Genomic DNA, 14,123 nt, shown 5'->3' with positions numbered 1-14,123 from the left:
AGTCGCATCTTCTGTCGATTTTTTCTGATTTATTATTTGCACCTGAAAATTGACAAAGTGTGTCATGACCAAAAAGACTACAGTTCCTTTAGCACATGTTTTTATAGCACGAGCAAGTGCAATGCAAAAGGGAAGTAGACTATCTTCTTTAACAGCTTAAAATTGACGCAGTTTGTAATGACCGAAAAAAGCAGTCTGTTCCTTTATACATTTGAGGCGAGACGAGGAGATCATCAGAATGAGGTTAAAAAATGTAAGCGGCGAATTGGGGACGAGGACAGAAGAGGTTATACGGCGAAAGGGTAATGATGGGGGGGGGGGGGGGGGGGAGGTCTGCGTTATGCTCCAGAAATACCATGTTTATTTCACAGTTCAAGGTGATATCAAAGTCATATAACAATTCAAGGTGATATCAAAGTTTGTCTATCGTCAATGTCAAGCATACCTTTTGTGGTTATTTCGTTGACCTGCACCACGCGTGCTTTGGTATAATCCCTAGCGCTCTCTCCGTACTGGTTGTACGCGGTGACCAGGAAGCTGTAAGTCCTTCCTGGCTTCATGCCCTTGAATGTGTAGCTCAGCACGGAAAGGTCTGTGATGTTAGCGGTTTCAGTCCAGTCCGTCTTCTGGCCATCAGGGAAAGTCACCAGGAAGTACACGATGTAGGCCTGGATGGCGCCACCGTTCTCGTCGGGTTTGCTCCATTCCAGGGTGATTTCCTCGCTTGTCGTAGTATTGTCAACAGGTTTGAGGAACGGTAGCGAGGGGGGTCCTATGAAAAATCAAATGATACTAAGATTATGCTAAGACGTTAAGATCTTTGATAGACGTATAGAATGTGCTTAATCCCAGTTTTGTGTAAGGCCTTTGGTTATTTGATTTGACTGACCATGCCTTATTCACGATTTCAAACAATGTGCCCAATTGCATAACCATCTATGTCTATATTTGCCTGGATGCCTGTTAGCCTATCCATCCTTCCTGCCTTGCTTGGTCTGCCTGGTTGTTCATCGTTTATTTTGTTTGTTGCAGACCGTCCTTCCGCCCACTTGTCCGTCTGTCTTTTTTATTTAGTTTTAAAATAATATCTACGTCTTATTTTTTGGCAAAAGTTACCTTGCTTTTTAGTTCGGATAATTTCCGTCCCAGCCTCGCCATAACCAACAACGTTCCGCGCGGTCACTTTTACAGTATACTCTGTATTCTTTGTAAGATCTGAGATGACAACTTGGCCCCCAGGCACACCCTCACGGGACGGTTTTGCAGGATCCACTTCCACCTTGTAGTCGATGACAGGGCTGCCGCCATCAGATAAAGGAGGGGCCCAGTTGACTTTGAGGGATGACGCCTCGATATTTGACACCGTGATAATGGGAGGGCCTGGAGCGACTGCAAGTAAAAATGACTTTAATTGAACTACGTAGCAAGCACAAAAGTAGGATATTCAAGTTACAAGGTGAAGATACACAAGGGAATAGCTGCCAAGTCTATGTTTACTTACACCATTGAGTGACGTAGATTAGGCGTTCCACGGACCCCAACAAGTTAAACGCCCGACACTTGTACGGTCCATAGTCCCCTGCGTCTCGAGTTGTTGTTACTTGGACCTGGCTACCTCCAGAGATGGGGCTTACACCCGCTGTGATTGGCTGACCGCCAGGGTTGTACCACGTGATCTGAGGTAATGGTACACCTCTGGCCTTACACTGAAGGCTCAGGACTTTTCTATCCCAAGACGACGTGTTGATGGTTGAAGACACCATCTCTGGTTTATCTGAATTAAAATACTGCTGTTACTACTATTCTCTTTTAGAAGGAGTATTCATTAAGTCTTTATAGTTTAAATAATGCAAATTTTCACTGAGGAATCTAGATAAGCAAAGCATTCTATAGTCATTTGTTCACCACAGCAAATTCGATATTAAAATATTCGATAATTCGACAAAAATATCATCAAGACAATTACTAATAAACGTATTATTGCTTTATTTTTAAAAAGCGAATGCTAATAAACTACTTGTTTTCTTATTCCACTCGGTCAATCCATTATTATATTTGTTTGTTAAACTGATATTAGATTGAAAAAGCTGTTACATTTGTCTTTGATATTCATGGGTATTGAAGGAATCAATAACAGAGCTAGTGAGAGCATTTTCACATGCTATTAAAATAAATTACTTTTTACATGTTCATTAATTTACAATATTAAACGAAAAATGTCAAGTTTGCAATCAGTGATTACGTATACAAATTGTCAGAAATAACATCCATGCTCACAATTAGTGGTACTGGAACTATCCTGCTGGTTCAGAAAAAATGCATGCATGCGTTATTGAATGGTTCAGAAAATACGCACATGCGCACTATTGTGACCCTGTTGGTAGGTCATCCACTTACAGTTGACAGTGACTTGTACCGTGGTTGTGGCACTCCCCATCTCATTAGTAGCTGTGCACGTGTACGTTCCCGCCTCTGACCTGGTCACGCTGTTGCTGTAAAACACACTGGTCCGTGACACCACTACCCCATCTCTAGACCACGTGACCGTGGGGGCGGGGTAGCCGTCAGATATACATGTCAGTTTAAGAAAGTCTATGGTCTCGTTGACAGTTTGATCTGGGGACAGGATGGATGGTTTGTCTGAAAAACAAAATGCAGAAGCTTATCTCAGTATAAAGATGAAGCTGAAACTATCTAAGGAGAAAATAATAAAGATACTATATATATGATTTGCTCTACATATTAGTAGGGAAACTAATTGCTAATAGCGAAAAAAATAGAAAAAAAGAGAAAAAATACATATTGACTCTCTTGAAATCAAAAGGATGAGGTACAGTAAGGTACAGTTAATAACTTTACTAATGCTCAAATGAGAATTTAATATATGACCAAGGAGAAAACTCCATTAATGACTTGAGCATAATGGCATTATTCAGAACAATTATTGGAGTTCTTTTTGAAATTCAAAACATGCTGAAGTCTTGGTGTAGTGTTGTGTATTTGTTAAAATCATCATTCTGTCAGGGAAACAGGAATGAAAATGAGCGTTGCTGAAACATGAATTTCTATATTGGGTCTTGCCAAGTAGCAACCATCATTGCCATATAGAGCACTTACATTTGACATATCATAGAGCACTTACATTTGACATCATAGAGCACTTACATTTGACATCATAGAGCACTTACATTTGACATATCATAGAGCACTTACATTTGACATCATAGAGTACTTACATTTGACATCATTGAGCACTTACATTTGACCTCATAGAGCACTTCCATTTGACATCAAAGAGCACTTACATTTGACATCATAGAGCACTTACATTTGACATCATAGAGCACTTACATTTGACATCATAGAGCACTTACATTTGACATCATAAAGCACTTACATTTGACATCATAGAGCACTTACATTTGACATCATAGAGCACTTACATTTGACATCATAGAGCACTTACATTTGACATCACAGGCCACTTACATTTGACATCATAGAGCACTTACATTTGACATCATAGAGCACTTACATTTGACATCATAGAGCACTTACATTTGACATCATAGAGCACTTACATTTGAAATCATAGAGTACTTACATTTGACATCATAGAGCACTTACATTTGACATCATAGAGCACTTACATTTGACATCATAGAGCACTTACATTTGACATCATAGAGCACTTACATTTGACATCATAGAGCACTTACATTTGAAATCATAGAGTACTTACATTTGACATCATAGAGCACTTACATTTGACATCATAGAGCACTTACATTTGACATCATAGAGCACTTACATTTGACATCACAGAGCACTTACATTTGACATCATAGAGCACTTACATTTGACATCATAGAGCACTTACATTTGACATCATAGAGCACTTACATTTGAAATCATAGAGTACTTACATTTGACATCATAGAGCACTTACATTTGACATCATAGAGCACTTACATTTGACATCATAGAGCACTTACATTTGACATCATAGAGCACTTACATTTGACATCACAGAGCACTTACATTTGACATCATAGAGCACTTACATTTGACATCATAGAGCACTTACATTTGACATCATAGAGCACTTACATTTGACATCATGGAGCACTTACATTTGACATCATAGAGCACTTACATTTGACATCATAGAGCACTTACATTTGACATCATAGATCACTTACATTTGACATAGAGTACTTACATTTGACATCATAGAGCACTTACATTTGACATCATAGAGCACTTACATTTGACATCATAGAGCACTTATATTTGACATCATAGAGCACTTACATTTGACATCATAGAGCACTTATATTTGACATCATAGAGCACTTACATTTGAAATCATAGAGTACTTACATTTGACATCATAGAGCACTTACATTTGACATCATAGAGCACTTACATTTGACATCATAGAGCACTTACATTTGACATCATAGAGCACTTACATTTGACATCACAGAGCACTTACATTTGACATCATAGAGCACTTACATTTGACATCATAGAGCACTTACATTTGACATCATAGAGCACTTACATTTGACATCATGGAGCACTTACATTTGACATCATAGAGCACTTACATTTGACATCATAGAGCACTTACATTTGACATCATAGAGCACTTACATTTGACATAGAGTACTTACATTTGACATCATAGAGCACTTACATTTGACATCATAGAGCACTTACATTTGACATCATAGAGCACTTATATTTGACATCATAGAGCACTTACATTTGACATCATAGAGCACTTATATTTGACATCATAGAGCACTTACATTTGACATCATAGAGCACTTACATTTGACATCATAGAGCACTTACATTTGACATCATAGATCACTTACATTTGACATCATAGAGCACTTACATTTGACACCATAGAGCACTTACATTTGACACCATAGAGCACTTACATTTGACATATCATAGAGCACTTACATTTGACATCATAGAGCACTTACATTTGACATCATAGAGCACTTACATTTGACATCATAGATCACTTACATTTGACATCATAGAGCACTTACATTTGACACCATAGAGCACTTACATTTGACATATCATAGAGCACTTACATTTGACATCATAGATCACTTACATTTGACATCATAGAGCACTTACATTTGGCATCATAGATCACTTACATTCGACATCATAGAGCACTTACATCAGACATCATAGAGCACTTACATTTGACATCATAGATCACTTACATTTGACATCATAGAGCACTTACATTTGACATCATAGAGCACTTACATTTGACATCATAGAGCACTTACATTTGACATCATAGAGCACTTACATTTGACATCATAGAGTACTTACATTTGACCATGACATAAGTGGATGCTGTCCTTGTCTGTGTGTTTCCAGTGACGGTGTTTACTGCAGTACAGACATATTGTCCAGTGTCTGCCTTTGTGGCACCAGCTTTAGTAAAGACGTTACTACCAGTGCTATGTCCAGATCCTGCCTTTGACCAGGAAACACTTGGTGTCGGGTTACCAGCCACTGCGCATGTCAGGGTGATGGTCTCCCCCGCTCTTACTGTGGTGTTCTGTATTGGAATAATCTCTGGCGGATCTGGAAAATCAAACAAAGTATATCCCCAGCCTTTAAATTGCAGTCATAAAAAATTTGGTAATTATTTGATAATGTTTTATAATAAAACAGAAAGTGTTAAGAGTTAAGTGTCAATGATTGTCTGTCTTTTTCTGTTGGTAAACTGTAATGAAACGACTTTATTGATGAGTTGTATTACTGTAGCAATTACATGATGCATAACTAAGGGTATACTCACATTGCACGTTGATGGTGATGTCTTGGGTTATGGCCTCCCTCCTAACATCATTGATGGCCTGGCACTGGTACACCCCTGCTTGGTGTAGCTGGATCTTTAGTAGACTCAGTGCTGCATTACCTGTCCCATGAGCCACTGGGGACCCTGACGTCCTATTGACCCAAGTGACATTGGGGGCTGGGCGGCCACTCGCTGAGCACATGATGTTTAAGTTTTTGTCCTCAGCTACGTCAAAGGACCTGTCAAGAGGTGGATTAAATGCTGGAGCCTCTGTGGAAACAATGCCCACCATGATGTGATTATTGGCTTATTGTTGCGAAAGAATACAATTTCTTGTTGGTATAGCTCTTTTTGATGTAACCCTTTTTGGATGTGATGGAATGCTATGAGATAAAAAAAAAGTTAGTTTACAGTTGGGCCAGTTTGTTCAGATCTCATTATAGGTTAATATAACTGTAAGTTAACAAATTGCTTATGCACTATAAGTGTTGAATAGCCTTTAAATGATGCTGATCCATGTATCACACACACACATACACATTTTTCCATCCACACACCCCAGGTGCTATGGTACAAATACCCGCTTTTAACCAAAAACCTTGCACATGCGCACTGCAAAGTAACTATCATTATCATTATTTTGGAACAAAGAATTTTGGAAAATACACTTTCAAGTACTTAAATCATCAATCAGTTATCAGATCATTAATCACATATTGATAATAACTGTTTAAGGAGCATTTAAACAATAATAATTACTCAAACTCATTAGTACTTCCAGATCCTCCAGGCTATCATTTTATTTTCACCACAAGGCAATGTGTTATGTTTTAAAGGTTATTAACCTAAACTGCATGATAAGAGTGCTTTGTATCCAAGCAAATTTTGACACTTTAATTAACGCTTTTGGGAAAAGAATTTCCGCTCTTACAAAACTTTCTTTTGGGGGGAAAACCTTTATAACTCACCGTTGATTTTTAATGCAGTGGACATTCTGGTGTTAAAGGATTTTGAATACTGTCACTCACACCTGAATTCTACAAATATTGTAGAATTTTCATGTTCGGGGCCAATATTTTGGGCCACTGGGATTGGCTGGATTGGCATGTCTTTATTTCTCAACAGTATCATTTTTCGAACCTTAGATACACTAGTTACTGTATACTAAAGGCGCTGGAAATATGGATGCCATAGAAGCTGCCTTAATAATACGGATATCATTAGAAGTAGTAGAATATTTTAAAACATTGTTTGTGAGAGCGAAGAATGCTTGGGATTGTTTGTGGTACTTCCCTAGTTGATCGTGTGAGCTAATGTGTTCAAGCAGAGGTTCGTCTATTTAGACAAAAAATCCTGTAGTAAATTTGTGATGTAAATATCCTGTCATTCGGTGAAGAGAAGAATGCTTAGGATTGTTTGAGGTATTTTCCCTAGTTGATCGTGTGAGCTAATGTGTTCAAGCGGAGGTTCGTCTATTTAGACGAAAAATCCTGTAGTAAATTTGTGATGTAAATATCCTGTAGTAATTCGGTGATGTGTGGATCTGCAGTCAAATATGTTAATCTCTTTGCGTTTTCCTCAGTTACTACAGTTTTCTAAATTCCTGCAGTTTCTTGGAAGCAATCAAATCATGTTGCATAAAGTTACCCTCACTGGGGTTCGTCAGTAATAAATTATTACCCTTGCACATAACACCACTGTGATTTTGCTAATACATAAATACTGTTTATAATTTGATTACACAATTATCAGAATCCGAGACATTTTCAGAATCCTAAAATCTGTGTGCCATTTTAGGCTGGATCTTCCTATTCTAAAACCTATTCACCCCTCCCAACCCCCACCTATAAACTATTGTCAAGTTGCATGGAGTACCAAAACCTCTAATTACTATCATACTTGAACGACTTCTACCCGAAATGTGCATATTATCAGATGTAGATTACCTCTTATTACTAGTTTCCAGGCTCTTAAAGCAGTTAACACCCTAGTTGTAGGATCCATTATGGCAACCAAGTAGACTTTTTCATCTTGAACTGTTACTCTCTTGATCTCAAAATCCTTGGAATCAGCACTTGGGCTGGGATCACCATAGAAATACAGTCTGCCTTTGTAGAACCCTTCTGTGGTGTTAGGGGTAGATCCCAAACTGCCTCTAGCCCACAATATCAGCTCGCTACCGGCAGCAACGTTATCCTTTGCAGAATTAGATATACCAAATGTAAATTCAAGATAATTATTTGACTGCCATGTGAACCTTGCATCTTCGCCAACGTATTTGTCAACGGAAATAACATCAGCGACACCGAAAACTGTAAAAATAATAGAAATCGAGTTTTTTAATACTACAGGAATAATAGTCCAGTAATTTTAAGTCCAAAATTAGCTTAACTTGCGACAAATTGTAACAGAAAGATGGAGGAACTCGTCTATAACATATACCAAATCGGTCCAGGGAGAGTTACTGATATTGCCGTTCAAAGTATTATTCCCTATTTTTTTGTTCTCAACATGTAAACGAGGCTCTCTCGGAAAATTGTATAACGCGTCGGTAAATCACTATAAAAGAACAACAACAAAAATATCGCATTTTATAAAGAGTAACGGTTATCCATGTTTGCAAGTGTTGGTATAACTATTTGCAGTAATAATGGTTTTCTTCCATCTTGCTATGAACACGTGATGCGGTAAACTATGAAAATGTAGACCTATGTCACGCGGCAAGTAACGCAAGGTAACGAAACATACTATTTTTTATTAACTAGATATTTCACATTAATTAGCTGCCAACTTGTCGGAAGTTAACAGGACCACTAAAAGCATTTTGTTTAGCTTGCTAATCGCGTTTGACAGGGAAATCTAAAACGCTCTCATGGAGATTGCTAAGCCAAGCAGTTTCTATTTCTAGGAGATTGACCTTTTGCTCGGGAATATAGGCGTGCCGTTAGATCTCAAGTGGTACTTGAGAACAGAGTTTTGAGCATATATTTTGCTCCTGTATCCGTTAAGTACATTAGGAAAGGTAGGTCTGAGTTCACGCAGGGTTTGCCCTAAGTAGGCCTCAGACCTGGCCGTCGGTAGAAATAGGTTTTTGTACGGTTTAAGACTTTGACTGCAAAAATGATTTGAATGGTGTCAATCATAATAATAACGTGTGTAACTTGTCATGCGCACTAGCAGTGTAACAAGTTAGCGTGTGACATCGGTAGCCTTAGCAACATTGTAAACAAACATACACACCCATGGGGGAGGGGGGGTGACAAACAGACAGTAGTTCGTTCCTCAGGCTCCTATTGGCTAAGCCCTTATCAGAACCCGTCTAAAAGCTTTACATGGCTGTCAGTGTCGGATTACCTATGGGGTGCCGCCTTAGAAGCATATACAAAAGGGTTACGGTAGAAGCCCCGAACAACGACAAAAAGGGACACGGTTATTTATACGTACATGAGACGACACGGTTATATATAGGTACATGGAGAGACACGATTATGGATATGTACATGACATGATATGATGCCTTGGTCCCTCTTACACCTTGTAAAGCCTTTAATTCTACTCGGGACCTTGTCACCCTTAGTTTTGTTTTCGAATTGGGAATTCTGTGGCGTACGCGTAGGACGAGATGCGCTGGGGCGAGAGTCTTCGCTATCCACAGAAATCCCAATATTCGATAACAAAACCCTTCCGAATAAGCCCGAATGAGAGCCGGCTAGCAGGCTATATCACCCTTACCGAGAAATAACTAGATATATTTTTTAAACGTTTTACAATTATGCTAAATGTACATGATACACTTATATATATACCATCTAAATGTTTACTTTTACTTGCTTAGAAATGGCAATGCCGCATGGGTTAGTGAGTCCTATTACACGTGTGATAATATTGTTTATTCTTTACAAGACACCATCGGTTGCAGTTCGGCATTAGATTGAAAACATTCTTACTCACACCCAACTTGCAGGGAATACATTATAACATTCAATTGAGCCTAGGTAATTAAAAAGTTAAGGCAAAACCCGAGCACACGATTTGTGTACATTACCTTGATGCGGAAGTAGCAGAAGCACAAGCGACAAAACAGCGAGTTTTATCAGCAGCATCCTGCAATAGCAGCTCGACGAGTGACTCGATGGACGTGTCGATGAACGTGTTATCACTCGCTGAACGCTGGGTGCTCGATACTGAGCGAGTAAATCAATAGCCATGGCAATCTTAAGGCTTCTATAGATAGACTGTTTTACATAGACTGCTCTGTCACGCGAATGTGACCTTTTAAAAAGGTTCGCTATATTTCTACATAACATTATACAAATATGGTAATTCGGGAATTTAGAACTTACTAGTACTAACTAGTAAATTAAATTGGGGCGAGAAAGTTCAGTGGTATTATTTTGAAATTTGATTAGAATAAAACACACTAGTGAGCAAAATTTCGGGGCGAGAAAGCAATCTGATTACTCGCTCCGAGATTTGGTTGAAATGTTAAAATTTGTTTGATGGTTGATACAACCTATGTAACAAAAGTTATATGGTATCAATAATAAAACATCTACATCTAAAGTGGCGGTGGATCTGGCCTTAAAATACCACCAAGCCAGGAGAAAAGTTTATTTTGAGCCCATTTTTAAGGGTTTAAATAATATTGTATAGGGGGGTCTGGGGCATCAAGTTTGTCATTTTAAAATATTTGAAATGCTAATTATTGTTAAAACCTAAAAAGAAAACAGCATCATCAGCTTCTTCGCAACTGAAATCTTATTTAAATATGTATCATTAATACCACCAATTTGAAAAGTTAGTAAGGGGGGAGGACTTTGACATGAGTCGAAAATCGTAAATTTATTGATGGAAGTTAATGAAACCAAATAAAACTACAAAAGATGAAAATAGTAGAGGCCACACTTTAGGGGATAATGATTTTCAATACCAGCCAAAAGAAATCATGAAAGTGCAAGCAGAAGGCGCTACATATTAATTTATCTATTTTGTAGGGGGTCTGAGGAAATTCTATTTTGTAGGTGGTTCTGGAAATTCCAGACTTTTAGGAGTCTCGGAAATTGATCAGAATACCTGTTCAAAAATAAAGCTCTCGCCGAAACCCTGTATCAAAAATTGATGCTCCCTCCAAACATAGCAGCCCTATCCCCCCGTTAAATAAAGACCCTATCCTTATTTGTCATGTATATGTGAAGGGTGGGGGGAAGGAGTTTAAATTTCTTAAAACCTTTCACTTATACCAATCTAGCCAAAACAAAGCATAGATAAACTTTCAAATTCTGAAAAGGGAATTGAATTTGATTGAAATTTGAATTTTCTTCAGATCTTTGAAAATTTTCCTGGCCGCGCGAAAGGAGATTGAATCGAGTGAATAATTCCAAGTTTTGGCGGGAAAACCTTAAACAACGTATTTTCCTTAAATCCTTTAAAATTCAGAGATAGCAATACCACAAAATGTTGGCGAATTGTTTTCTATTGCAATGCTACCCACAATGAAGCGAAGAATAATTTAAAATCGAGAATTGTATGCGAAAAAAATCTTTTTGTTGTAGGTTTCAAAAACAGCGCGCGCTCGTGATTCTTGATTGCGAATTACAGCGCGCGCGCACAATGCAAAAACAATTCAAAGACTAAAACATATCTGCTAAATTTTGCAAATAGAATCAAAAAGCCCAAACTGTCGCGATCTCGTACCAGAACAATGAATACAATACACCAAAAACTGGAAATCGACTCCACCCTGTCTTGTCTTAAGAAAGTTACACACCCTACACCTTTTACCGCCACACTTACCACAACCTCTAACCTGAGTACTATCCTCTTTAAGAGAGGAGTGCACCAACATATCCTTTAAACTCCTAGGTTTCCTATAAGCCACCATAGGTACCCTACCAATAGCACCCCTACATCTACTAGAAGATTCTAGAACTGGCTGTAAATTACGAAGAATACCAGGTAAATTAGGTAAAGCTGGATGAAAAGTGACTACAAAAGGTACACGATCATTCTTACCTTTACGCCTGTCTTTCAATGTGTCGTCCGGGTTGACCGGGTTAGACGTATTCCTAGGGACGACACATTGAAAGACAGGCGTAAAGGTAAGAATGATCGTGTACGTAGTCACTTTTCATCCAGCTTTACCTAATTTATATCGGCTTAAGTCTATCTACCCGCGGGGTCTTTATAGTGATGACTTTTTTTGTAGTAGGAACCCACGTAGAGATGTGTAAATTCTTTTTATCCATAGCGCGTGCTATTCTAGAATATGCGCGTTTTTGTCAGGTGTAATGTTTTTGCGTCTCGCGCCACTATTCTGATGTAAATAAGCTTGTAACGATTCACCTTCTTCAGTCTGCCCTGAAGAAGTATTATTAAAGACGAAAATTTGGCGGAGTCGATTTCCAGTTTTTGGTGTATTGCTAAATTTTGCAGATATTTGAAAAATATGAAATTATAAAGAATTGACCAATTCTATCAACTCTGAAAGCTTACATGGACTTTAACAAATTGGTCGCGTGATCTGTGATATAGTTGACGTCGTAAAAAGGAAAAATATAATAATAATATTTAACATTTCTTTGATTAAGCTAAAATAAGCAAAGATTTGGTCGTTTGGATCTCCGCCTCTAGGCAATGTCTACATTATATATTACTTTCTTATTACTAGTAAACCAAATCTCGGGGCGAGTTGTCGTTTTTGCATTATGCCAAGTAATTTATGTGTATTTTAGCGGAGCCAGCGCGTAGCCCCATAGGTATAGAAATGGTCTATAACTAGGCGACTCAGTTTTTGGGGTCAATGACCTCATTGTCACAAGCTGCCATCCATCCCTACTAGACTCAAAACGTTTTTTACCACTGGTGACAACCACTGCTGACAACCACATGTGACAACCACTCGTGACAAAACCACTGGTGACAGCCACTCATGACAACCACTCGTGACAAAACCTCTCGTGTGACACTCACTATTTGAAGACCGTTCGTGACAATAATTTTTTTCCATTACACATAGGCTTTTTCTCAATCGCTTATTAGATACAAACGTACAATTTAACTCAATACTATAAAAAATAGCGTAATTATTAATTTGCTTCATTGTTTAACAATTATAAGTTTGTTGTCGGCATTTTTCAGCAGCTTAGATTTTTCGAAGCAGGAAAGAAATGTCATACCATAAACATGAAAAGTATTTGAGTAATTAAATCCTTAGATCAAATCATTATACGCATTCATTGAACTTCGTGTTCAATTCTATATTCTGAGAAACATGAAAGTAAATGTTCATTTCATACTATTTCATTCCGGTTACCTAAGTCACTTGATAACGAGGTTTGAGACCTCGAGGGGAAATAAAAAAATTCTTAAAAATAGTAATGTTTTTTTTGTAAAAAAAAAAAAAAAAAAAAAAAAAAACAAATTAAAACTTGCCACGGGTTTCTTTGGTATTCTGTTTAGTATCGGGACGTTATTTACATACATTCAGGGCGCCTGTCAAGGAATGCGAAGATATGGTGGGGGGTGCTGGAAAATTTATTTCTAATGAGGCTGTCAATACATACTAAAGTGTATTGCCCCAATTACAGACAGTTTTTGCATTTAGCACCATAACTTTATAGAACACTTAGAATAGAACACTTTTGATATTTTGCCAGTAACAAGATGAGACATTAACCGCTTATTTTCCTTTATTTTCCTGGAAGAAATTAACAGAATACAACTCATGACAATTGGCTTTTATTCGATAGCAATTGATCCGAATCAAACCAAACTCATACAGATGAAGGGTCTTAGTAAGATATTTCACCAAAATTAATTATATTGACATCGCACCAATTTCCAGCAAGAAATTAACAGAATACCACTCGTGACAATTGGCTTTAATTCAATAGCAATTGATCCGAATCAAGCCGAACTAAGACAAATAAAGGAACTTAGTAAGATCTTTCATCCACACTAAATACATTGAGATCGCACCAATTTCCAGGAAGAAATTAACAGAATACCACTCGTGACAATTGGCTTTAATTCGATAGCATTTGATCCGAATTAAACCAAACTCATACAGATGAAGGGTCTTAGTAAAATCTTTCATCGACATTAATTACATTGACATCTCATCAATTTCCAGCAAGAAATAAACAGAATACCACTCGTAACAATTTTCTTTAATTCAATAGCAATTGATCCGAATCAAACCAAACTCATAAAGATAAAGGGTCTTAGTTAGATCTTTCATCCACATTAATTACATTGAGATCACACCAATTTCCAG

General features: G+C 37.7%; 2 protein-coding genes across 3 annotated transcripts in view; one reads left to right on the top strand and one right to left on the bottom strand.

Annotated features, from left to right (window-relative positions):
- LOC116617962 (receptor-type tyrosine-protein phosphatase F) overlaps positions 1-14,123 on the bottom strand; it is a 150,992-nt gene that overhangs the window by 1,964 nt on the left and 134,905 nt on the right. The gene's annotated exons all lie outside the window — the stretch shown is intronic.
- Positions 1-14,123, top strand: part of LOC5502912 (rab GTPase-binding effector protein 1) — a 70,924-nt gene that overhangs the window by 21,430 nt on the left and 35,371 nt on the right. The window lies entirely within an intron of this gene.

Source organism: Nematostella vectensis, chromosome 9 (assembly GCF_932526225.1).
Source record: "Nematostella vectensis chromosome 9, jaNemVect1.1, whole genome shotgun sequence".
In the NCBI taxonomy this organism is placed as follows: Eukaryota; Metazoa; Cnidaria; class Anthozoa; order Actiniaria; family Edwardsiidae; genus Nematostella; species Nematostella vectensis.
The sequence above is the reverse complement of the archived record's forward strand: the minus strand, read 5'-3'. Positions and strand labels throughout refer to the sequence as shown.